Source organism: Opisthocomus hoazin, chromosome 1, assembly GCF_030867145.1.
Source record: "Opisthocomus hoazin isolate bOpiHoa1 chromosome 1, bOpiHoa1.hap1, whole genome shotgun sequence".
Classification (NCBI taxonomy): domain Eukaryota; kingdom Metazoa; phylum Chordata; class Aves; order Opisthocomiformes; family Opisthocomidae; genus Opisthocomus; species Opisthocomus hoazin.
In genome coordinates, this window is record NC_134414.1 from 147,413,099 (window position 1) to 147,440,450 (window position 27,352).

The following is a 27,352-nucleotide window of genomic DNA, read 5'->3' on the forward strand; positions in this document are numbered from 1 at the left end:
CAGCCTGGTGGGATACTGCTGCCAGCCCTGGCCACCTTCCCACCGCTCTCTTCCTCACCGCTTTGCAGTGAGATGCTCAAAGAAAGGACTCTGCGTCTTCCCTCCGCTTCACGAAAACCCCAGCCAATCGATCAGGCAAGAACATGCGACTAAAGCAATCGGTCACACCATTTGATTAATCACGCCAATTACCGGGTACTCAGAGTAAACAATTTCAAAAGCAACCCCGTGTGGAAAATGGGCCTGCAGCTATGTAAGAATGGGTCAAATCGCTTGAAATCATAAATGCATTCATAAAAATCCCATTTCATTCACAAACAATTTACTTCCTAGGGGGTGAGTTTCATTCAGAGAAGAGAGAAAAGATTCAGCAAATATATTATTGGCACCGTCAGGTGTTCTAATTTCAGCTACAGAAATCACTGAGGAAAGCAGTTTAGCAGGATTTAAAAGAATTTTATGTGTTATATGGATATAGGAAGAAAATCTGTGGATTTATCAGGTAAGACAATGATATCTTGAAATGCTAAGGACTGAATTTAAAAAACTCAGGCGTCAGAAAGAGTGTTAAACACAAAGGACAGGATGATGCAGGATTTTTCTTTTCTTCATTTTGCCTTTCTGTACATTATATGTGGGCTCGTTCCAGAGTATTTGGAAAAAATGTCCAACAGTAGGAAGGGAAACAAAAGCTTTTTCAAATACGTAAGTGTTAGAACATCTCTACAGAATTTCCCCTCCTTTTTTCAGACCCACTACGCACCTCCTTGCAAAGTCTTAATTAAAAATAGTCTACTTTCCTTTTCATCTCTCAAGAAACAAATATGGTCTATCCAGTTTACATAAATTAGCACATTAATATGGTAAATACATCAGTTATGAACCTACCACACTTTCAGACTAATTGGAGTTGCATTATTGACTTCAGCAAGCATAGGATGCCTCACTTATTTTTGGAAAGTAATTTAATAGAGATTGATAGGATGAGTCAGCAAACTGTTTTTTCTAACGTGACTTTCACCTCTAGGAATACTCCTTCACAGTTTGTATAGCATATTTTCATAGCCAGCTCTTTCCAAAACTGTGGTTTGCTGTCCCTACCCTGACATCTTCAGCAAGCCCTTAAATCAGAAGAAAGCTAGCAGACCTGAGCAAGTCAGGTAGCCGTCCGCGTGAATTAGGAGAAGCAGATCCCTTTAGCTGCTGCCGTCAGCTGAAATCGGCACCAACACCCCCTTCTCCAGCAGAGCAGCTGAAGTCTCCAGTGGGATGAGCACGAGTCCCTGAGCACATCAGCAGCTTTTTTGTCCTCCAGGCCCACAGTGCCTGCCTGCACAGGTGTTCACTCTCCACCCAGCCCCACCAGGAGGGGATGCTAGGCAGCTTCGCATCCACCACTTGCCATTGAGCGACGTCAAGGGGATGACTCCACAGGTCACTGCTCTGCTTGGGCTGTTAGTTGCTTCCCTGTGGCCAAAACCCAACATGTGCTTTCAATCAACCTGTTTGACTGATGCTGGAGGAGGGCAGAGGATGAGAGCTCATAGCAGTGAGTTGACCTAGGCTAGATGGGGACAGCTGAGGGAGAAGCCAAGTGCCTGTCTTCTCCCCATGAAACACGCTCCTGCTGGTGTCCTTACCCAGTCTCAGTGGTAGCACACCAAAAAGCTATGCCCACCGAATGCTCACGATAGGATAACACATACCATGGCACACATTGCCCAAATTGAGCACAGGTACCAACCTAGTAAACTACGTTTATTTATTCAGTTATGAAGTTCCTATGTCCTAAAGGAAATGACCTGATGTTCTGAGTCTACTACAAGGCAGAAGGGATTTTGTAAGGAAAATTTCCCATAGTTTCTGAAGAGAAACCAGAATTTGACCTGACAAATGCTAACTAACATGTCATCTCCTGCTCTGGCCCACATGGTCCTTACAGGGTAGCATTGAAGTCTACTGAAGCAGTGTGAGGAAAGCTTGTGCTTCAGAGGCATTTCAGAGACTAGAGACTGTCAGTCTCCAATGGAGGTGGCAGGGGGATGGGGTGTGAAACAATAAATCCAGCACTGGTAGGACTCTGCAGAAGAGTCCCTGCATTAGCTCAGCCAAGGTTATCAAATCCATGACAAATATGGGGTTCACTTTCTTATGCTTCCAGACAACCCACAAATCTCAAAGTGCCAAATAAACTAAATTGCTATGAAATTACAGTCATACAAAACTACATGCAACAATAAAACCCAGCACAATCTTCATTTCCATGGCATTTCTGTCAATTAAAAATATTCATAGAGCTTCACAGAGCATGAAATCACCTCGACATTTCCATATCATAGATTAGAACCTTGGCATCAGCTTGGGGTAAAACTCTGGAGCCCCAGGAGGCTACACACTATACATCAAACAGGCATCTACAGAGCTGTTCAAGTACATACTGAACGCCTTGTAAAACTAGAGGCAGCTACGAAACGGCCGGAGTGGTCCGATGCTTTGGGACAAGACAGCTCTGACATTTTCTGTCAGCTTAGGAAATACACACAAGGCGGGAGGAAGATCAATAGTGTAGAAAACATCAAAATGACATTATGGGGACTTTGACAGAGGTAATGTGTCTACAAGCATAATAGCTTCAGCTGCAATAATTAAATGTGGAGCTTTACGCAGGCTGTGCATGGAGACAGTCCCTCTGAAGCAGACTGCTAGCTGACATGACCCAGATACGTGCACAGGGCTAAAAACCACGGAAAACAAAGGCACCTTGGTACAGTAATTCTCAGAACCTAAGTAACCAGGAGTAACTAATACAGGATGATGCTCACGAGATCCGATACACCTTACATCTTCTATTCAGCAAAGGAAGTGAAAATGTGAAATTCCCCATTTGAACTGTGAGAAGTGCCGTGACTGCTTTCTGACAACGGCTTGCTCTATTAGAGCATCACATTCCTGTAATAGACAGCTACTCAAGTCAATGGACGCGTTTGTAGGAGAAAATACCATTTATTCAGTGTAAAAGGCTTAAGAACTCGGTCCATGGAATTCACAAAGTCAGACTGAAAGTGATTCACAGAGGTGCCAAAAATGCTGCAACTTTGGGGTTCACACCCGTTTTCAACCCATTATGCCCCCTCTCCAAGTCTCATTCCGTATTTGCTCCCCGGAATTTCGTTCAGGCCTGCTTCTAACTTGAGGATCTTGTTGACCTTGGACAGCTTGAAATAAAGAGGACTCTATGATTTCAGTAGCACACAGAAATGGTTAGCAGAAAGGTACAGATACGTGCTGGGGTTCAGAATAGCAAGACACAAATTTAAGTAAGCCTTGTTGCAAATGTTTGACCATGAAAGCCCTAGTGGAAGGACGCATATTAAAAAACCCTATTCAGTTTCTGTCCCATCACTGAGTGAAACAAGTAATGCTCTAATATCAAGGTGGATTTGAATGCATTGCCATCAAAGTAATTACATTTGACAGAGATGAGAAATGGGATCCTGTTACATATGGCAATACACTTTATCACAAAAATCTGACTGTACCAGAAAAATAACCATTATGAGGTCAATTGAAATGCCTGTGGAAAAGAGGATGAAACTAAAAAGGCAGACAATACGCAAATGAGAACACAGAAAATGCAGATTTTTAGGATAATTTTCACCGCATTCTAAGACTCGGACATCTGCAAGATTTCTGTCCAATGGCATTGATCCATCCAACCTGAATCTAGTTATCTCATTTTAACGTGCAACATCGATTCAAGTAGTCAGCACAACAGGAGTCAGAAAGGAGAAGCTGGTTACCATGCTGGCAACAAATTCATCGTTGCAATGACAGGAAAAAAAAAAAATATGCTGGACTGTGTAGCCACAAAGGCTCAAGTGAGCCTGAGAAAGCCTGTATTCTTCCAGGATTCTCACAAGCAGAGTCAACATCAAAGAAACCAAAGGTAATTGTGTTCTCATTGTGTTCCCTTCACTGGAACGGAATTAATAATGTTGGAAAATACTTTCAAGAAAGAAGATTGGATAGAAGTAGAAGTGAAGTGAAAACTTCCTGCTAAGATCATTGTTCACGCAGAATACACACAGGTGCACATTTAAGTTGATGCTTACTATTAGAGAGTCCTCATCCAAAAAAACATGATCAAGCTAGCGTCTGGCAGATAGCCTGAGAAGTAAGCAAAACCCTTGGCTGGTGGCAACACATTCAAGTCCTCCAGAATTCAAATGAGACAGAGGCATTGCAATAGCCTGGTGTGGCACCAGGCAGAGGGCGGAAGCACAGTGGTTTGAGGTCTTGAGATCCATCAGCTGATGCAGTATTTGCTTTCACCACTCCTCCCCATATACAGTGCTGTAGGAGTCCACCACACATATCTTAGCTTCTTTTGCGAGACTGTCTGTTTTTCATTAACAGCATTTCTTTTTCATGGTAGGCAGTGCATTACCTGGGCAAAGCTGTACAAGTATTGCTGTCTTTTGTGGATTTCATGCTTTCTACACATTTGCACCCCTGTTTTAGCCTTATTTTTTTCCTATTCTTTTAAGCTGACCTGCTTAATCACTTCATTCTGCAGCTGCACTGAGTACCACTTATTAGTGTCTGTTAATGTCAAAATATCCTGCAATTTTTCTATTTTTCTTGCACTTTCTCTGCACTTGTAAAGCAAAATAAAATCATCAAATGAGAACAGCATCACTAGCCAGCTGTTCCTAGTGTTTTACATGTAAGTCTGCAAAGTATCGTGGCACTCATTTTTAGTATGAGCTCTCCAATAACTCTGAAGTATTTGAATGTTAGCATCGGTGCAATCAAATTATTTTAATTTTCAGTAAAAGTGCGTAAAATTAAAGCACTATCAGATTACACTTTGTTTTCATACATTTTAAGCTATGCCAAGCAATATTTTGACTTTCATTTGAGTATGGCAAAGAGCTCCACAATATTAATTAATTAAACCTTAAAAATCTCTCTCCAGAACAGGAAAATATTACTATCTCCATTAAACAGATAGGTAAGCTGGAGTCAAACTGTGTTTAATGACTTGCCTCACTTGACAACAAATCCAGGAATAGAGCCAAGAAGTTCACTTTCCCAATTCCTTCTGCTTTATCACTGAAAAACATTCTCTGACTCTGGGTGAATGTTGCTCTGGGTAAGCATGTGTGAAGCGTCTCAACGCGTGTTGCTGGTTACGCACATAAGCAAAATTCACTACATTGCCCTCTTGGTCACATATAAGGAAAGACTCTGTCAAGGCATGTTCTAATTAATATAGGAAGATAGTCAATATAGTATGTTGGCATCAAAGCTCACTTCTGCTGATAGTGTATACCATGTCATTAAATTGAGAGAATTAATTACAACAGTTTATCAATGTCAGGTTCTGAACTAGAGACTCACAAAGCAACAAATGCATCATTGCACCTTGTTTGATCTAATTTTCCTTTGCTGACAAAGTCAAATATGAATGTGCCAATGTCTATGAACTGTAAAGCTTTTCCAAATCCATGCATTATTGTCAGACCATATTTTGCTAAAGTAAAAATCAATACAAGTGCAGCACACTAGATTAGACTAGCTATAAGCGATACAGTACGTGTGTAATATCAGTGGTAGCCTTCTGAATAAATTAGTGTCTTACAGCAGAATTAATTAAATGGGTATCAAAGATAGCTCTATTGCTTAATACTCTACAGTGAGTAAGGAAAACTCTTCAATGAATTTAAGACCCCCCCCCCCCCTTAGGAATAGGAATGTCATTGGAAACTAATAGCTGTGAAAGTATGTCTGTGCAAATTTGGTAAGATTTAAAAAGAGCGTCATTAGATTAGTGGGGCATGTCTATTAATTCCTATTGCTCAGGTTAGTACGTGGGTTGGGAGGGACATTCAGGGATGTGCCTCTGAAATTAGAGGGATGGGGCAAGGACGTACGCTAGGCTACTTGATACAGATGGAACAAAAACACACCACTGTGTGGACGTACAACCCATTCACCAAGTGCTACAAGGATTGACACAGTATAAACCTTCTCACAGCTGTAACCATAGTGTCCTCCCCGGACCTTGTTTGTGGGTGAAAATGATGCTAAGCCTTGAACAAACTTACTTTCAGTGGTGTGGAAGTTTATGAAGTCCTCTAATCCTTTATTCCCTTACTAAAGAAGTGGGGGAATACGGCTGGGAAAAAAGCTTCAGTTCGGTTCTCCTGAACTTTGTTTTTACTTCTCTCCCGGGCAGAAGCACTGCAGCAGCTTCACAGCAGCACTTGTTGGTTCCACACCTCACCCCCTCCTTTTCTTGCCTGTGTTACTCCACAGCAGTTTTGCAGGGGACAAAATGCGTGAAGTGACTACTCCTGCACGCATAGACATGCTCAGTACCCTCGCACTTTCTTAAGCTCTCTTGAGGGCTCAGTTTCACACCCAACAAGTTGCTTAGTTATCCCAGGGTCCTGGCCAGCATGGATTGAGTAGCTTTACCCGATGGAGAGAGTCGGGCCAGGGCAGGCGTGTTCGCAGAGCCTGAGGGCTCCACCTCAAGATTAGGCAAAAGAGGAAGGGAAAGGGACAAGTTCCAAGGAAGAAGGGAAGATTACCTTTGATTTTATACATCCACAACTGTATATCATCATAGGAGGCAGCAGTGTGTACTAGTCAGTATTAACTTTTCTAAAGTGTCACATTTCCATAAACCTGGAATTCCAGTTCCTTCGTAGTCACCATCAAGGAGCTGGCATACACTGATGTGCAATAATTACAGGGCGTGATCTCAAAACATGATCCCAAGGATTAGCCAGAATCCAGATCATTAATTTTATTTTCCACCTTAATATTTAAATACAGAATAATTCTGTAAGGTAATCTTGATGCTGAGGAAGCAGATAGCTACCTGAGCTACATGACTCTGACTGAGCTTGAGGCTAGCTGGATCCAGGGTTTGGGCTGTGTCCTATCTCTGGCCTGTGTCAAACACAGCAAATTTGAGAAATTCTCTTGACATTTATTCCTTCACAGGCATTTATGCATAATTCAAACAGACACAAGTGCCCAGTGCATTGAGAGGTTAAGACAGTATCTGGGTGAACATAGATTACTCTACTTTGTTAAACACAGACAATAATGTTGGAAGATGCTAAACAGCCTTACTGAAATTCAGAGTCTTAATGCGATACATTATTTTTGCGTTACGGAATATTTGGGTGTAAATCTGAGAGAAACAGGCAAGTATGTCATTCTGCACATTGTTCAGCTTCAAAAATCACAGTGCTGATTTTCCCTACATAAAATAAATACATTGTGTTGCACATGGTGGGGGGGAGGATCTCCTAAATCCTAAATATCAGGAAAAAAGAACATGAAGAGCTCAGATAGTTTCTCCTATCCAAATTAAAAAGATTATGAGAATTTTTAAAAATATAATTAAATCCATCCACCCTATCCTCACTCCCAACCACTGCAATTCTCTGCGCCAGCATCTTGGTGGGTTCCCCCTGCCTCTTGACATGGGTGCTTGTCCTTGCCACGCGGAGTTATGCAGAGTACAGAGAGGGTTACACGGAAACCTTCCACCATCTGCCCACTGCTGGGGTTCAACAATATTGTCAGCAGACTTGAATAAATTTTCCTGAAACATTGCCACTCGGTGGCAATTGGAAGTATAACATGAGTATTGCTCTATAGCTGTAAAATCTGCTGTTGGCTTTTATGGCACATGATGTTAAAAAGATTTCTGGGAAAGAAATATCTCCAATTAAGACATAGTAAAAAAACAAACAAGCAAAAAAACCCGCACACTGAAACTCCAGTGAACTTCACACGCCACAGTGACATCACTGAGACCAGTTACTGTGGAATTTTGAAAAGAAGCATTAACCAAATGTGTGCAATATTATACAAATATCACATTCTCAGAGCTTACAAATTGCCATTTTGAAGCGACTCAGTAAATGTAAGTCCCAAAGATGAAATGGCCATTTTGCACTTTTGATTGAGGGCAAGAAAGGCAGATTTTTGAATATTATTATTATTCCTATGAGTTTTGTCATAGCGTATGCAAAGGTAAGGCAGGTAAATGGAGTTTACCAACACCTCGTTGTGGACAGCAGAACATTACAACGCCTCTCACTGAAGGACATCAGGCACGTCCGTTTACCTTTTACTTTTTTAGTAATTTATCATAGGCTCACCAGCTTTTAGTGAGCTGTCACGGAGGGGTTCAGCTCTCGCGTGGGGCAGGCACCCTGCAAACAGCACAGAGCCCTTCCAGCCGCGCTGGGCTGTGATTCTGCCTGCGCGAACCACCAAGGGCAACCCTCACTGTCAAGGAAAGTTTATCCACATGGCTATTCTCACCAGGAGACAGGCTAAGGAGAGAGAAGATTTTTGAGGTTTTGCTGAAATACTGATGAAGATTTTAGTGAACATTTTACATTTCATAAAAAGATTTAGCAGCTCCACCAACAAGTGCCATTATTATAGGAAAAAACCCCCCCAAAACTCAGACAAAATAAAACACAGTTAACAGTTAGTAGGTTCTGAAGCCCCCATGAGTTTTGGAACTGAAATCACAATAAAATCAACAACTTCCTTTAAAAATCAGAAGAAGTAAGGGTTTTTCTGGGTTTTCATTTGTTTGTTTGTTTGTTTTTTTCTAATTGCTTTCAAGTTCAGAGAGTAGTGCTGACTCACACAGTTACTCCTGATTTAAAGCTAAGGTCATGGTCAGGCTCAGTTAGAGAAGAGCGCTAATTAACTATTTCTCATCACAATAGCGTGCTTTAGAAGCATTTATTTATTAAAAAAATCAAATCACTATTTAGCTTTTTTACAGAAGTAAAATAACCCCCCCCCCTTTGTTAATATACAAAATGGAGTATTTTTCTTCTTAGGCTACTTGTACAAGAAAAATGAGCCTCTTATTCTCCACCAAGGGCAAAGATGTAATTTCCCACAGCAAACGCAGTGAAACTTTGCATGAGTTAAGAAATGTATTCCATCTTGAGGAAAATCCCAGAATATTCATACATGTATCTAAGGTTGCAAATGTATCATTTATTCAGAGTAATATTTTGCTGATTTCCCAGAAGTAATAAAAAGTATTTTAATCTCCGAGACCCTGGAGAAACCATGGTCCTCCTCTCCACAGAGATGTAAAGTCCAGCCCCAGATCTGGCACGCAAGCAGTGCTTTTCATGCTGTTTGGTGTGACAGGTATCAAACTGAACAGGAAAAGCTGTAGCACCGTGACAACAATTTAGTTAACATTCAGCAGTTAGAAACAGGAGAACTAAAGCTACTACAGAGCCTTTGAAAATACCTTGCTGTTATAAAGACAAGGGAGGGATACTTGCAGATTACTTAGTTGCTGTCATGTTATGTTTTTTGTCAAAGTAAATACAACTCACCACACTTCTGATACAAAAGAAGAAGGAGGGGCATTAATCTAAACATAAATTACCCATCAAGATGTTTTCATTCTTTTTTTTTTTTTTTTTTTTTTTTTTCACTGGAAATTAAAAAAGTGTTTTTTTTCTATGTGGGCAGAAACATTTCCTCTGGAAAACAGCTGAATTTTTAACCTAGACTAGTATTTGACCTGCTTAAATCTAAGCTTATAAGAAAAAAATCAAGTCTTCCATTCAGAGATAAATACATGTTGGAGCACACAGTAGGACTAGACCATTGAGCCTGCTAATTAACAAAGTCTCATTATTTTAAAAAAAGTACTAAGTGTGAAAGGAAATGAGTTCAGTACCATTCTTAGCTACTTTTCATATTTCAAGTGTCATTTCTGGTCCTCATCCTGCAAGATATATCATCCAGTATAAGTACCACAAAAAACCCAAACAATATCTGCAATACTTCCTGTGTTGAGGCACTCAGGCACACGGAAGTTGTAAAACATTTCTAAATCTAGATAACCCCTAAACCATGGATTTTCTTCTCAATAGCAGAGTTAACCCAGGAGTTAATATACATTTCTCTAGAATAAACATAATAGCACGTCACTAACCTGAGTGAGAAGAGCTGGGATGACCCCATGATGGAGCGAGGCCATCTTGCCTTGCAGCATGGACAAACGCTGTAGCACCTGAGAAGTTTGGCAGTGCTTACGGATGGGTGCTTGCCCCCTTGTTCTGTCCTCTCCCAGGGCAGAGGGAGCAGGCAGGCAGCTCATCTCCGCTCCCCGCAATAAACCCATCAGCACAACTGGGCCACTCAAAGCGACATTGCTTCCCACTGTGCGCCCAGTCTCAGAAAAATAAAGGAGAAGAAAGACCAGGTCTCTGAACAGCATTTCAGCCAAAATGCCATTGAGCTACACTCAGGGTGGAGCAGATGAAGCATCACCTTCTGCTGACCCACCCCCTGCTGAGCTGCCCCCTCTCATACAGCAGAGGGGAAACCTCTCCCCCATCACTTCTGAGGGCCTGACAAATTAACTGCAATTATTACAGGTGGTAGGGAGCTGACTGACTACCTGGGGGGCAGGGGCAAAATAGAAATGCTGTCCTATCAGGCTATGTAGCCAAAAACCAGCCATGGAGAAACAGCATTAAGCCAGTGTACGCAGCTTTAACTTCAGCGATTCCCAGTTTCTGCCTGCGTCAGCGCTCAGTCTAAATATTACCTTAATGTAATCCTTTCTATAGGATAGAGGAAAAGAAACACGGCTATGCAAAGGGACCTCTTGCCATGTATTTCAAGCTGTGAGGATGATGAGATCCTCTCTCAGCCCTTCCCAGCAAAGAGCAACGCTTATCTGCGCTTCAAAAAAATAGGTGCAGTGGAATATTAAGCAGCTTAGGGGAAACCCGCAAGGAGTGAAACAATCTGGTGCCTGCAGACAGCAGTAAGTGCGGGACGCCCGATGCGGGCTGCTTTTGCAAATCCGACAGCAGAAGCTTAGGGTGCACCACGGTTAACAGAGGGGCTGCCACCACCGCCCAGGCCAGCGGCCCCCATTCAGAAATAGAGGTGCTTGTTGTTTCTTTCTTCTTCGCCTGCCACTGTGTTTCGGACCACCCATAGCCCCTTCCACTTCACGGCGACTCTGGATACTTTGGGTAGGGGCTGTGTGCGATGTGTTTTGGTGATGAGGCTTTCTCAGGGCACAGGCGAGCCTTCAGTGCAGTGGGGACCACACGGCTCAACCCAGCCAGCTGCCTGGGGCAGGCTGCTCCTGGGACTGACCTTCCAGGACAGAAGCTTACACAGGCCCAACAGTGGTTTCTGGCTTCCAAACAGCACAAAGCACAGCACTCAGACCCTCCTCCACGGAAGACCAGCACCCAGAAGTCCCCACCAAGTCCAGCGGAAGACTTTTGTTGGGAACTTGTGTCTCCACGCAGGTGAAGTCAAAATAATAAATACAAGAGATGTGCAGAAGGGCTGCGTTATCCAAATGTCCCATTCAATCTCTGCTTGGGATTTATCAACCACCTTCAAGTCAGCCGTCTGCAAGTACACTGATAATCATTCTGCAGCTCGGTCAGCAGAAAAAATGTGGCAGTGAAAAGGATCCTAAGCAGCCGCTCCTGAGAAAGTAAGAAAACATGCAGGGACCACAACTGATTTAGTCGCGCACCGGGAGGTGCCCACATTTTCCTTCCTTCTTTCTTTTTTTCAGCTTCTTTTGGACAAGACACAAAACCAAACTCCTGACCACTCACATGGTTACAAAGGATCCCACAGCTCTTCCTACGAGATTAGGGGTGCAAAATGCACTGTCACAGCCAAATTCTAGTCTGGATAATTATGATCTAACTCTTCAAAAGCTCTTTATCAGTTGGATGAGATACTTGTTTACTTCCTCTCCTGCATTGGATTAGCTGCCATTAGCAACTGCGGAGAGTGACCCTCTCCATTACTTTTAATTGCCATCAGCTGATTGTGGAAGTGGACGGGAGGCTTTAAAGAGACATGATGCAAAATGTGCCTTAAAAGGAGAGATTTAGAGCTTTTCCCTGAACCCAGTCTTAAGCACAGACAAAATGGAAGGTGAGCCACTTCTTTTGAGGAAAGGGATTATTATTATTCCTGTGCAGCAGCCAGCACTGCTGGACTGGGCACCCACACACGGTGGCTGTGCCGGGCTGACCCCACGATGCCCGAGAAGGGTCCTGGCCCAGTGAGGCAGGAGCTCCTCCTCTGAGGGCAACAGGACATTTCTCTGGAAAAACACCTGGCACAAAAGCACAAGGTGAGCACAAGGTTGTCAGAAGAGCAGGCAAAGTATGCAATACTTTTACCACATACAGACTCTGTATGTGTCCCTCTTTTGAGCTGGAACATACGGTTGTGCTGCTTCTATGTCCACATAAAAGGAGACAGCGAAAGGGGAAATGACTTGGAAAGGTCACAGTAGATCAAATTAAAATATTTTGCCAAAAGTACAGATTTTTATCAGCTGATCTGATTCACAAATCTGTAGCAAATTCATGCAGTTATATTCCTGAAAACAAAACCCTCAGGTGATTGAAAATTTTTTACTATTTCAATTTTCTTTTCATTTGTCATCTTAAATTTATGTTTTGTTTGGAAACAAGCCTAAACCTAAAGTAACAAGCAATCCAACAAAGATTACTAGCAAGTAGAAACACTGTGACCTCTCTCCTTCTGCCTTTTGGGGATTTTGTCTTATGGAACTGTCAATTTTATTTGCTTATTGCTCTGGGTCTCACAAGCAGTCAGTTAGAGAAATTAAAAAAAAAAACCAAAACCAAAAGAACCTCAGCTGTCCTGAATCTCCTTCATACATAGACTTTTAGCAAATACAGCTCCTGTTGCCACCCAGGACTCTCCCTGGCGCTTCTGACCACATAACTACTTTCCTGACATCCTTGGTGTTTAACCTCATGTTCTCAAAACATTTCTAAATGGCATGGGGAAAAATAAAGCCTTCTTGTAAAACATATACGACAGCCTTCCTATCTGATGCTCTACAAAAGCGCGTTCTCAGAACAAAAAGCCAAAGTCTCTAATATTTCAGAGTGTAATGTCATTTCTTTATTGGTATCCAATATTTGTTTCATACAAAGACTGTAATAGCTGACCTCCACATTGTTCTGAAATCAGCACTTTTCTGTCTCAGGATTTCATTTTCAAACCTAGTGAGTGCTCTTGTTATTAGAAAATCTAATTGGTGCAGTGTCACCCTTCTGAAAATGTATCACAGCTCTGATTCACTTGGTGAATCCGTCCCTATGTCCATCTGCAGCACCACAGCCAAAGGCTCTTCTGGGGCAGGTTTGTCAGTCTGAACACCATGCGTCACAAAAAATGGCTGGGCTGCACTCACAGCCCACATTGGAAATGCACCCTGGCTGGGATGTCTTCTGGCTTGGATATCTCTATACCAGCCTCCAGCTCGCCAGGTAGATGCGCTTGGGGTTAGCGAGTCCTCCCTCAGGCAGGAAGGCTGTGGGGCTGCAGATGTTCGTCCACAGGAATGAAGTTGTGCGTCCATGTTGATGTCTATCTGCAACAAACAAGCTGGAACAAGGTTACATGGCACAAACACTCTCATCTCACACGTACCAGCCTATTTGCTGACAAAACTGTGCTTGTGCAAAGCACTTCTGTGCGTACGGCAAGCACAATTTAGCCTCACTTCATTTGCTGTAACTTTGGATTTCAAAGAAGCTCTTTATTAAAATGGAAGACATTGCGGACAAAACTCTATTACATGAAGAATTCCTGCTGGGAAAATTCTCCAAATATAATGGATTTCTCTGAAGCATTTGGAAACATTGGGGAGATCCTGGAAAGGTTTTATAATTCTGTTTTGACTCCACGGGCTCCCATAAACAATACATTTCCTGTATACTTGACACTTGTCATGAAAGAATCCCCATTCTTCCTGAGTTTGCATTACAATTAATCCTCTTTTAAGCAAATCGCCGTAGGCCAGATGTCCTCCGCAAAGCTTAAAAACATTAAAATGCATCCTACCCTGCCTTTCCCTTTTGTGATCTGCCCTCATTCTGACAAGGCTGGGGATTTATGGCCAACAGAGGTTTACATATCACAGTTCACAGGATGCAGCAGAAGTGAAACTAAAGCAAAGGCTGAAGCAACAGCATGGCCCCATTTGCTTCTCCTTGGCCTACAGTGGTGTTACCAGGCTTTGCATCTTTTTAGCGAGCGTGAGCACAACCATGGCCTTCCAAGGAAGAAAAGAGAGACAAATGAACAGAGTTAAGAAATTGCAGGAGCACAATTCTAAAAAACCCTCTACAGTCTGATAGGAACATACCAACGTACACCTGCAAATGATACAGCCAACATCAATCCGATGGCTTTGCTCCGAAATCAGCCAAGAAATATTTCATGTCCCACAGAGAATCTCAAGACACAAATTGTGAAGCAAACCAGAGAGCACAGAAAGAGGAAGATTAGATAACTCTGAAGTCCTATATTTTAGAATGAGATTTTTCAGTTCATTCTGATTTTGTCCCACATGCTTACATTCCAGAACAAATACGTGAAGTACATGTTTTTCACAACACATTGCAACGGATAGTCTAAGCAGAAGTAATTTCAGTTAGCATAACCTACAACCCCTATATTCTATGAGCAATGATGTGTTCAGGAAAACCTTCGAAGTTCTGAATGTGGAGAAATCCAGTATTACATTTGGATTAAAATATAGTGTTGGAATTCTAATTCATATCTTCTTGCACAGCAGACCCTTCTTTCCCATCCCCACCTGCATCTGAAAGAACAGAAAAAAAAAATAAGTCCACTCCTAATTAATATTTCTCAAATTCATAATGAATATCCCCAAAAAATCATCTATTTCTCTCAAACGTATTTTTTCACAGCTGGAAGAGGCACAGCAAATAATCTTTTAAAAGGCCTACAGGAGAAAAATTCCTCCTGCTCAATTTTCAAAGTGTAAAAAGAAGTTTTTGTAGGTTTGTTCTTGACCACAATGTGAGCTGCATGTAACCTTTAAATGCCAGAAACCATTTACTGTACCTGGTAGGAACAGCTTACCTGTCCTATGGTCATACTTACCTAATTCTTGGTACCTCCCCATGCACATTATTTTATTAAGAAAATCAATATTTTACAGAGCAGCTTTGTAATACTTTATAATTCACAGTTCAGCACTATGAAAGATAATATAGCCTAACAACAACAATAGCAATAATCACAATTTGCACATACATTTTGCTGTTTCATCTGTAAATTATAAAGACTTTATGGTCATCCGTTAAGCAGGGGATAACAGTGAGTATCTGGGTGTGGATCAAATTATGTTGGCTTCTAATCTTTGTTATCTCACCATCAGCTCAAGAAGAAATGAAAATCACTTTAAATGAACAGGAGAGGACAGATAAAGGAAAGGAAGAATTATGTGGCATCTGGCCTGTAAAGTATGTTTTTCTCTGCGAGAAGTAAACCTGGTGCTCCCCAAAGCAGTGGGAGCCAATGCTGGTGTAACTAGTGCAGCCTCCACCCTTTGCATCCCAGTTCCCTCTAGCCCGGCAGGTCACAGGCACAGCCGGCCTGGAAAGGGAGCCAGCAGCTTGACAAGTCAGCTGGGGAGGGATGCGAGCGGTAGTGGGAAGCACGAGACAAGCCCTCTCCCACCCCTCCTTGGGCTACGTGGCAGGTACCTTATCACCCATAGGGCAGAACACGACAAATTTCTACTTCAATTTTTCCCAGAAAAGCAACGTGTACGTAATACTGCAAGATCTTTTTAGGGTTGTTTTCGCAGCACCCACTGACAGAGGCAGCGTCGGCCACCTTGCCACCTCACCTTTTGTCACGCCAGCAGCTCTCCTGCTGCAGCTGACCGCCCGTCATCCTGCATCCAGGCAACACGCTCTGCAAGCTTTCCATCTGCTTCCTTTGTTCTCCCCAGAAGAAAAGCCTGGTCAACAAAACACTTGCCAAGCAATACGGATTTTCATGCCAGATTCCAGACCTTCAGCTGAATGAAGTCAGCACAGATCCAGCGAAATCAACATGAGTATTTATTAATTTCCCTGCACACCCCATGGAGGGAAGGTAGCCTCCTGAAAACTAGCAGGATACTATACATTGCATCTTCGGTAGTGACCCTCTCCAGTGACCCCAGCCAACCGTGCTGCACCTGCACAAATGGAACACAAGGAGATGCAGTGCTGCCCATTTCTTGAATTTGCAGCCTTTAAATGCATTATCGTCCTCTCACTTTGGCTTCTCCATAGGCACAAACACACACAGAACAGGTCCAATACAGCGTCTGTATACCAATGAAGCATTTTGCTTTGTAATTATTTTATCTCACGGTTCATTCTCATATTTCATAAGAATGGAGGCATAGAAACAACTTATGTTCTACAATCAGAATGTATGATTAGTGAACAAAACTAGGAAGAAACAGAAATATTTACTGAAAATCTGCATTTAAACACACCACCATTGAATAAACAGGTATATCAGCTAAATTTACCTTTTGCTGAAATGTAGGTTCCCCTTGAACGTAATTTTTAGCTACGGTGAGTGACCGCTCTCAGCCAGAGACATGTCAATAACTGGCAAATTCTCTTCTGGCATAACTCGCCCGAAGCCAAAATTCCCTGCAGGTATAACCCAGGGAAGCCAGCGGGGCTACTGGGAATCTGGCACTGCAAAAGGGAGCGGCGTCTACCTCCAAATAGCCAGCTAAAGCCAGAAGCAGAAATTCACCTGGCCGAAGGAAGGAATGGAAGGTTAACGATTCCTCTCCCTTAAGTCGGTATTTTACATCCCACCCCTCCGCCTGTCCCCGCCGCCACCCGCAGGTGGCAATGCGGGACCGGCTTTCGGGATATCGCCACACGCCGTGCCCGGAGATGCAGCACAGCCGTCCCCTCCTCGCCCCTGTTTGCCGTTTCTTACATCACTTCTGGTTCATTTTTCCCCCGCCGTCAGACACGTCCCAGCGCCAGGTTCACTTCCAATTTGCTGATACTTGTGCCTTTCCTAGCCCATTTTCCCTCATTTACCGGCTTTCCTCGGCACGTTTTCTAGAGTGATAAAGTTTTTGGAGTACGGAAGAATTAGATTTCACGGTATTCTCTGCTCGGTCTTTTCTGTGGCCAATACTTGGTCGACCTTGGCAGGTTCAGAGGAGGTAAATTACCACTCTAGGTTCAATATGTTTAAAACTCCTTCAGGCCAAAGTTTTATTCCAGAAGCCTCAATATTTCAATACTGCTACAAGGACGAGATAGAATTCATAATTTCTATTCCTCTTTTTTCTCCACAGATGGGAGATAACAAGTCCTCCTACCCCTCATCATCAACCCATAAGGTGGCGTTGATCCCTGTTGAGCTGCATACAGGTTCAGCTTTCTACATCACCATGCCAATCAAAGGTACAGAAGCTATAAACGACAAAGGCAGCAACGTGGCTGCGGTGTCTGTGGGCACACCTTATCGCACCCTACCCGCCGACCCCCACCCAGAGAGTCCTGAGCCTTTCAGCCCCACTGGCTGGGGCAGAGGAAGCGCCGAGGCCAGCTTAGCCGGGGTGCTCCTCCTGCTTCTCCCTCCAAACCACACAAAAAATATGGTTACGAGAGGAACCACATTTTTTGGGAAGCACGAGGCAGCTGCCCGCCTGCAGCTCTGGCATGGCCAGGATGGGCGACGTGGTGGCAGCTACATGGGATGGTGCCCGTGCGTGGCTCAGAGGGCTGGGGAGGCAGGCGTGGGCACCGCGGCCGTGCCCTTGGCTGGGACCCCGTCACTCAGGGGGCACGCAAGAAGGTGGAAAGGCAGCGCCGCTTCCTCTAAAAGTCTCTAGGCGGGACTCTGAGGAGAGCAGCAAGGGAAGATGACAACATTGTGAATTCCTGCAGAAATTCTGGCAACACATTGTAATGAGAAACAGGGAGCTGGGAGGTGGAAAAGAGCTTTTGCTCCGCTGTAACACCGCCACTGGAAGCTGCAAAGATCGCGCGCAGCTCGGGACCCCGGCTCTCTTACTCGGCTAGCTGAGAGAAGGAAATTTCCACCTTCTTCAAGGGAAGCACTGGAGAGAAAACAGCACTCACAGCTTGTGATCAACTTCCACAGCGAGCAAAAGATTATTTTAAAATCTCTCAAACCCTTTTAAAATTGTCCTAAACCTAATATTACGTGTGCAGGGAAGAGCACTGCCTTACAAAGAATGCTCAGTCAACACGCGTGTGTTGTGGGACTGGTAAGAGGATGCAGTGCAGGGTCTGCATTTTGGTTACTTTGAATCTATTTCAAACTGTCTGAAAGACACTGTTTCTTCACAGTCTCCTGGTGGCTTACCAGACTTGCAAGGTCCATACCCAGTTCCAAACCGTGGTGGAAGGTAATCAGAGTTATACTTCTGTTAAAGATTTCAAAGCTTTCGAGGAAGAGAAGCCCCAGAAGGTACTAACAGCTAGGAGGGGAATAACTAATCTCTTCCAAATTTAAGTATTGAATTTAAGAACCAAGTTACAGTAGGATCCTTCTGTTGTCAATGGAGACAACTAGCATTTTTGGAGAAAATTCAGATGTTAATCTTTCTACAAGGACTGTATCAGAGCTGAACGATGACTATACTTCTAACTCAGGCATCCGAGGTAGCAGGAATTCCGGCTTTCTCAATTCTTGATACCCTGTTTTCATAGAAAAGAAATCACATCTCTTCTGTGATTTTTTTTTTTTTACATTAATTTGCACGAGCTTGGGAAAAGCAGTACAGAATCACTAATAACTAGACAAGTAACCACAGACTGTGATTCTTCTGGATGTACCATACACCACAGATCAGAAAAAAATATCATCATGTAGCTTATTTCAGATATGGAAATGATACACTGAATATTGCTATCCCATAGGAGAATATGCCAACATTTGAACTTTTGTTTCACACACTCTGTTAGCAGCAGGACTGTGATCAGGAAAAAAACTAAACAGTAATCCCACCCTCAGAAATCCTCTGGAGAACTTGCTGCTGAGAAACTCCATCCTGACGGCTGCCAGAAGCTCTAATCAGCTAATATATCAAAGCTCTAGCGCAGCCTGTCTACTCCCCCCGATCTCCGCAAGAGATAAAAATAATTCTCATGGGTCAAACTACAAACCTACGAATAAGCAAGAAAATATGCATTACTGCACTGTGTAAGACTGTGAATGGATGATGGTGATCAAGACAATGCTTTGATGCCGCTTCCAATACATTCTTACATATATCTCAGATTCTGTGTTTCTTGAATTCAGCGCCGGCACGGTGAGCCAGAGGTGAGCAGAGGCATGTTGCTTACTTTCACGCTTTGTGCCAGGCAGACGTGCTTGCATTTTTTGCCTTTGTTGGGATTCAAACGCGGTTGGATACGGAGACTGTAACAAAGCAGTTAATTTGTCACAGACTGAAATTGTAAACTAGATTTTTAGAGTCAGGAGATGTTTCTTGCTCTTTCCATTACGAGCCTTTACAAGGTCACATGGTACCAGCCGAGGAGTCACTGTCAGCGTCAGGCTTAAGGAGTGCATGTGACTCTTGCTGCAGAGCTCCTTCTCACTGGTTTTACACAGTTTCTCAGATGTGGAGATGGATTATACCCCTAAATACGCTTTCATCTTCATAAGTCAATCCGAGTTAAGTTTCTGAAAATATCAAGTTATTCAGCTAACTGCGGAAAGAAACAAACCAGGATTGTACCCTGGGATGACACCCTTCTTTTTAGCGTCTTGTGCAGAACGAATAGTAATTTCAAAACTAAACACCCAAGAGGCAAACGGTTTTCCACTTACTGCAGAGTGTATGATTAACCCCAGTGTGCCTCAAGCCATCAGAGCACAGGGAGGCAGCCACTTCTGGAGCATTTTTACCCAAGTGCTTGCTTGAGGATCCTCTCCCGTCCTGAGCAAGGAACAGGTAAAAGTCGTAGGATGGTCTATATGAATCCTTCAGTCTTTTGAGCCATTGTAAAAAATCACAGATTTTCAGAGAAACGCAGATTTCCTTTTTACAAATGCTGCTAATGATACAGGCTCTAATGGTGTTTTTTATTACTATATTTTATTTTGTTTTTACCAGCTGCAGAATTTACCTGGCAGGTGTTTTGATCAAGAAAGCAGCATTATCCCAAGTTGGACTTTGGTACTTTAACACAGCCATCCCTACTAGTTTCACTGGGACTACTTTTAGAAAATATTATTGCTCAATTGAGCTAAAGCAACCCTGGAATATCCTGCATGAGCAAGTGGGACTGCATGAGACTATAGGTCAATAACCTTGGATGTAATTTACATAACAGATCAAATAGCTGTAAATTATCCCTGGGGTGGGCAAGATTAAGTCAGATAAGAGCAACGGCAGTGGTCATGCAAAGCCTCAAGACTTTGTTCCAAGTCCAGGCGTTTTGGAAGCCAGTAATTAAACACTGGAAGAAATGCAAAATGTTTCGGATAATTAGAACCATTTATTCAGTGGGAAAGGGCATGAACTGCATTTTCTTAAGGAAAAGCAAATGTAGAAGGACTACTACCAGCTTGGTTGGACTCCAAAAGCACATCTTCCCTATTAATGTTAGATGATTCCCATGTGGGGTAGTAGACAAAAGGACTCTTGTTGGTGTTCACTTATTTACTGTATATAATGAAGTGTGGCATAAATGAAAATGAAGTGGCATGCTGCAGAAATTTTCTTAGTAGGTATTTGGGTGGTCAAAGTCTCGTGGGGGGCTTGCAGTAAAAGTCATTTCTGGGGCAACCTTTGCTTTGCATGAGAGCCTAAACAGCCGGAGGTCTATCTGAAATCTGGATGTAGCACTCCAGCAGCTTGAGGACCATCTGCAGTTACTTTCATTCGTGTCTTCCTCTTAATCATCTTAATGATCAGCCAGTATATCATCCAGTGGAAACGCTAAAATGCGAAGCCATAGATTCTGAATTAGCAATTCCTGCCTCACATCAGTAATTTATATTTAGTTTATAGCAGTGCTTTTAAAAACATCTTCTTAGAAAGATGTCCAGTTTAGATTAAGACATAATGAGGCAGTCTGTTTAAACAATTTGAAAATTATTTCAAAACTCTGTCCAAATACAAATGAAACTAAACATGAACACTTTTGGAGCACTGAGGAATTTAGTCACCTTCCTTATGCTGTTTCTCTTCCTCTACATGTGCTCATAACTAGAGACAGCTCAGATTAAATCTAGATTTAAACTCTATGTCTGGATCTGAATATCCTGTCTCAAATTGTACAAACCACAGTCCCAGATCCAAACATCCAAGGAAAAAAAAAATAAATTGGATTCCTAATGCAAAACTTGGGAAGCTTGAGGAGTTCTAAACCAGTTTGTCGTGAGCCAGCAAGCGTGAGCTGAAACTCGAAGCTGAACTCTGACCCACGTACGAGCTCTGGATTCCTTGGTTATTTGCACAAATTACTCCCTACAAGGTAAATTTTTATCACATTTGGTTTGGAAAGGAGCATGCAGAGCCCAAAACGCAGCAGTCCCAGAGCGAGCACCCAGCATAACTGGCCCTGCAGGACACAAACCCACTGAAAGCCCAGCTATGGGAGGAGGCAGCCAGTCACTGTCCCCCCCCAGCAGACCGGTCCCATTGCTGAAACGCAGCCTGGCCTTAGCGGGGGGAGATCGCAGGCAGACCTGGCCACTCAGCTGCAAATCCAGGCTTCCCCAGATCAGTGTCCTCAGTGTCACCCCCCAAGGCAGGCTGGCTGGCTTCAGGATGGCTCTGGGCTGTTCTCCCACCTCGCTTAGCAGTGAATGGTTTTACCTACCCGACATTCAGCGCCAAGCAGTTATCCACAGTCTGTTTCCGTCTCCACTGACGTTGCCACAGGCACACTTGACTTATGAAAAGAAATTCACTGTTCAGACGCTGCCTTTCTCCCCCACAGCCAAAATACCTCCCTCTTGCCTACCTGAAAAGGCAACTAACCGTGGAACAATCATCATTTTAACTGGTTCGGTAAAGATTTCAGCTCAAGGAACAGCAATCTGCAAGGAACTGGGTATGATATAGGTTGCGTCAGTATGCCGATGGAAAATAATTAAGAATATATTACATATACCATTTATATACATGTGCCATTAAACTGACTGTCAGTGACAGCATCTTCACAACCGTGCAAACGGAAGCATGGCGTGTACCACTCAGATAACTAAACTGATGGCAGAGGTGTTTATCTGAGAAGAAAGCCAAGCAATAACCTCTACATCCAGAGAGCAAATGTGGAGGCATTCTCATCTGCCTCAATTCTGGTTCTAACTTCTGACCTGACAAATTTGGATGGAAAGTTTGAGGGCAAAAAAGGAATTTTGCCACAACTAAAATTTTCAGTTCTCAAAAACACTGTGTTGTTTCAAAACCTATTTAGAAACTATTTTAATTGGGAAAAAAAAAGTCGAAAATGTTTCAATAATAGTAAAGCTATTTTCTTTCAGTAGGTTTTGCTACAACTTCCCTACTGATCCTCGCTTGACTTCATCAACCCGTTGATATGCCCACAGCCAGCTCCTTATCTCTCTCTCTCACAAGTTCAGCTCATTACCAGTCCTCACCACTTGACCAAGATCATTTCTGTGAGAGTTCAGTCCTGCAAATGGCTGGCCCCAGTCTACAAAGCACTTAGGCAGACACTTGGCTTTAGTGAAATTGCTGATGGAGTTAAGACTTGAGTACTGCTTTGGATCAGGGCCAGAGCAAGTTTTTCTTTGCAGGATTCAGTCCTAAATCTCCCTCCAGAAGTGATTTGGTTCCAGTTCTTTGCCCACTGTTTTGTTCTCTGAATTTCTTAATTTGCTTTTATTGCTTGGATCGAAATCAAGGCCTAAGGCCTGATTCACTTGTATATTGTTGCTCTTTTACAAGCATAATAACCTCAATGAAGTGTGTTAAATCAAATCGGGGAAAATTATTATCTGGGTGAATGGATGTGTTTATGCACTGCTGGTTTCAGGCAGCTGGTCACTAGGAAAAATTGTCTTTCCCATTGTAGATACTGCTGTACAGTTGCATAAAACTATACCAAAGTATACTTTTTCTCCTCTTTGTGATGAGAGAGGAAAAAAAGCACAACTTCTTTGGTGATAAGACAAGCACAGGCTCTTCCTGACAACCACTGTAAACCAAGAGGGCTTTAACAAAAAAGAGGAAACAGGAATGAAAACCCATTAATATATTCCAATAAGCTTTAGAGGCCTGCATGATTATGGGAGACGCTAAAACTCTAGATGTAACAAGTCTTTAAAAAACACAAATTCACAATATTTCTGGCAAAAATCATTGGGGTAGAAATCTATGGTATGCTAGGGAATAAATTCTCATTCAAGTGTGAGGTGTTGGAAAATTCTGTTTTCCTTTACCCTAGTCGAATTCAAAACATATCGAAGTCAGCCCTTCACATGCAACTCCCATGCAATTTTACCATGTTTTCTCAGTTTAAAATTATTTGACAGTTTTCTGAGTAATATAATTTCCACAGGCTACCGCCTTGTTCTTCTTGACACCACCTTGTTCTACACTGATGGGCAAAATCTGCTCTTTCCCTGCCTCTTCGAAAGGGTGCAGAACAAGTGAAGCAATCTCTTGGCTTCCGTGGAGTTTCCCTCCATAGCTCTGACAATAGCTCAGTCTGGACTTCATCACGTGAGTGGATTTGCAGCTCACAGCAATTTTTGCAGTTAAATAGAGCAGTAGAAGGTAATCACATCTCATTGCAAAGCTGGTCAAAGCTCGTCTCAGACAGGCTGCGTAATTGAAAAACTGCATAAGCAGCAAAGCAAAACCTTTCAGAGTCAATCATGATTTAGAAAAAGTGCATCATCTGGCAAAACCTCCATTCTTTATTTATCAGCTGAAATACATCTCGCCTAATCTAGTAAACAATGAAACCAGCTCAAGTTAACTTTAAGACAAATGACCCTAAGCAGACTGTTCCCCCTTTCATCTCAACAGCAGTGCTAGAATTTTAAATATCTGGTACTTTTACTGTAAATACAAATTGCTTCTAAGGTAGTAAATAATTAGTTAATCCTGCTTTACTTTAATATGTTGGGCATTAGTTGCTCTTTTTCAAGGGTTATTACTTGAGTATCCTACAAAAAACAGGTGGTTATTGTGCAAGTGTATCTAGGCACACTCTTCTGGGAGGAAAGAATGCTTCTGGCGAAAGTCACTATAATTAAGGACTTTCACACATGATCCCTCTGACAAAATCTGCTTTGGTGGAAGTTAATGATAGAATGCATGTTAATTCTTTTTTGTCAATATTAATATAATCCTGTGCATATTGTTCCTTCAGGGTGTGTTTTAAGAAAAACATGCGCAGTGACACAACCTCCAGCACGGAAAGCAAGCTGAGCTGGCCACGGAATAGGTGGGTCTTAAGAGTTAGTGAAATATGTTGAAAGCATCTCGTTGCAGATCAGTGGTAACCTGAATACTTCAATTGGTTCTGCTGTCAGCACAAGTCCCTGACTTTTGGAAGAAGGTGGCTATAGCCTCAATGCAGAGAAGCTGCCCATAAGGGACATTTACACTCATTTGCCAAGATATTAGCCGATACGCTTCGTGTTGGTGTCAGATGGCTCCCAGCTGGCTTTTGGTGTGAGCAAGGCAGACTGCGACTGCTGGTGTTTGCTGGGGTCTCGCCTTGACTTACCTCAAAATACATTGGGAAATGCACTCGGCCGGGAAGCCTAAAAACTGTCCCCAGGTTCCGGAGCCTGGGTGTAGCCTAATTTAAGCAGAAAGTAAAGAATGGATCCCAAAAGGTATTTAGAAGTCTGAATTTCTGTTCGTGTTCTTTGAAGAACTGTGATTAAATATCTAATTGTCTTCATGTCCCTTCCTATAGGTAAATGTTACAGAACATTGCTGTGGCACCTTTACCAGATGCAACTCCTACGAAGAAAGCTACTGACTTTCATAGCAGCTGCAGTTCCCAGATTGATTTAAAACAGTACCTTCTGAGCAGAGAGACAATTTATTACAGTCTTTTCTGTACAGATTCAGATTAAATATGTATTTTGTGTGCTGTTTAAATACATTATATAAAAAAAATGCAAAAAAAAGTTGCACAATATGAAATGCCAGAATTAATCTATCCAAAAGCCTCCCTAATTCACCTTCAGTGGGTGTATACTTGGTGATACACCTCTTAATTACACGATGCAAACCATTATTTTCCCCTTGGAACCCAGCCTTTTCCACCAAGCCTCGCCCTGAAGTACTTTGCCATTGCTGCAGATAATCCACCTAACCAGCACATTCCTCTCAACAACGTCTTCCTGTAGCCATTAAGACTAATTAATGCTATAAGTAACCAGCAAAACATGCCTACTGGCGAAGATCGCTGCTCCAGGACGAGAATTCATAGTCCCTGCAAAAGTGAGCTCCAACCGACAGGCACCACTAAGGAGCAGCGCAGCTGCAAAATACCTAAATTGAAGTAAAAATCCAGCCCCTCTGTCCTCAAAGCCAGCTTGCCTGCCTGCTCACACACCTTCCCTTCCCAGCTTATTCCCTTCCCCTTATTTCTGCCCCTGTTATGAGCTGGACAGGAGAGGGGGGGCCAGTGACAACCACTTTCTCCAGCATGTTTTTTTGAAGGAGATTTGTAGCTTATGCAGGGCAAAATCTCCATGCAGCAAGAACTCCTTGGCCCACACAAGAATCCCACAGTGAGAAAAATACCATGTACTCATGTTTGCACTCACCAATATGAAGTAAAGAAAAGTTAGCAATCTGATGAGCTACAAAGCTGTAGAACGCAAAGTGCTACCAGCTTTTGGCACTTGCCTTCACATATCCAATTATCAGCACATTTCTGCATTCAGTCCAAACCTGGTTATACAAGGAAAATAGTTTTATGAGGTTTCATTTAAGGTAGAAATGAGCATAAGATACTATGTAGAAGGGACATTGCCCATGTCCTACTGAAAGACTGCTGGAGCACGTGCCTACCCGCTGTTGGCCCTTTGGAAAACAGAACTCGTCAGATAATAATCCATACACAGCCATTGGCCAAGCCTTAACCTTGCAGAAACTCCTTCCTTCAAAAGTTGAGATTTTTCATAGAGGAAAAACTAGAGTTGATTAATTTTTGCATCTGAAGTTGATTTTACTTAGTAAAGTTAAAACAAGAAATATTGGAGAGCTAATTTATATCACTGAATAAAAATGCTTTCCATTTTCTTCCACTTTGCCATGACATACTTTTAGAGAAAGATTGTAGTCATGAATTCATCAGCAATTTTTCTTTAATCTCAATAAATGTATTATTTCAAGCCTCAACATGCATAAAACCTATTTTTGCAATAGTATTAAATATATTTCAAAAATATGCACTTATATTCAGTCACTGAAAAGAGTCTCCCCCGTATTACTTTATTTTTGAAGAATTTCAAGACTACAACAGGCAATCCTTTATGTAAGGCACAAAAGTATATTCTTCCAATATTTGGAAAACATCAGACTTACCACATTTTCAAACCCTTCAACACTACCATTTGGGGCTTCAGAATAACCAAGGGGGCAATGAATTAGTCCTTTTCAGCAACGGAGAAATGGAAAAGTTTGGACTTGCTTGAGTATTTACATATTCTGAAGGATCAGTGACTAAAAAGAAAAACATGTGCTCTCAAAACACCTGACAATTGTTTTTCCAGCTAAAAAAAGAACTACTATATTGTTAGTGAAACAAGGAGCTTTAAGCCCCACATGACTAGACCAAACTTTTTAGCTGTGGATGAATCCTGGAAAGCAATGCTTTTCTTTGATCATGCAATTTCTGTGAATCGAGAATACTCCAGCCCACTCTGCTTCTGTCACAAATATACTCCTGGTTTTAGGTTGTTTATATTTGTTAAATAGAAAAATAAAAAATAAAAATAGAAAGACTTCTATCCTAAGAAACAATGCTGCAATTACTTTTATTATTTACTTCACTTATAGGCTGTTGAGTATCTTACAGTGTATCATTAGTAATTGGTGGAAATTTTTCCTAGGCACAAACAAAGTAAGCCTTACAGCAATTAGTGCTATCTTTAGAAATCTATGAAAAATATTTTTTCTACTCATGCCAGAAAGTGTGACCTCTTCTTTTACGGTACAATTATCATGATTATTCAATATTACCATTACAGTCAACTCAAGTAAGCAGGCAACTTTATCAACAAAAAAACCCCAAAAATGCATCTAAATACATAAAATTCAACCTCAGACCACAGAATCCTAGAATAATTCGGATCCGATGCCACCTCAGCAGGTCACCCAGCTCAGCCTCCTGCTAAAAGCAGGCTCAGCACTGAATGCAGACCTGGTTGCCCACGGCTTTTTTCAGCCGGGTTTTAAAAGTTTGCAAGG

At 42.3% G+C, this 27,352-nt stretch overlaps 1 long non-coding RNA gene across 2 annotated transcripts in view; it reads left to right on the plus strand.

The window, feature by feature from the left end:
• Positions 1-26,073, plus strand: part of LOC142363808 (uncharacterized) — a 33,098-nt gene extending 7,025 nt beyond the window's left edge. The window contains exons 5-7 of one of the 2 annotated variants that reach the window (XR_012765985.1): positions 17,252-17,360; positions 24,288-24,362; positions 24,843-26,073. This is a non-coding gene — a long non-coding RNA (uncharacterized LOC142363808). Of the gene's footprint in view, positions 1-68; positions 4,769-17,251; positions 17,361-24,287; positions 24,363-24,842 lie in introns of those variants that run through there. The other variant, XR_012765986.1, reaches the window with a different exon arrangement.
• The last annotated feature ends 1,279 nt before the right edge of the window (positions 26,074-27,352 follow it).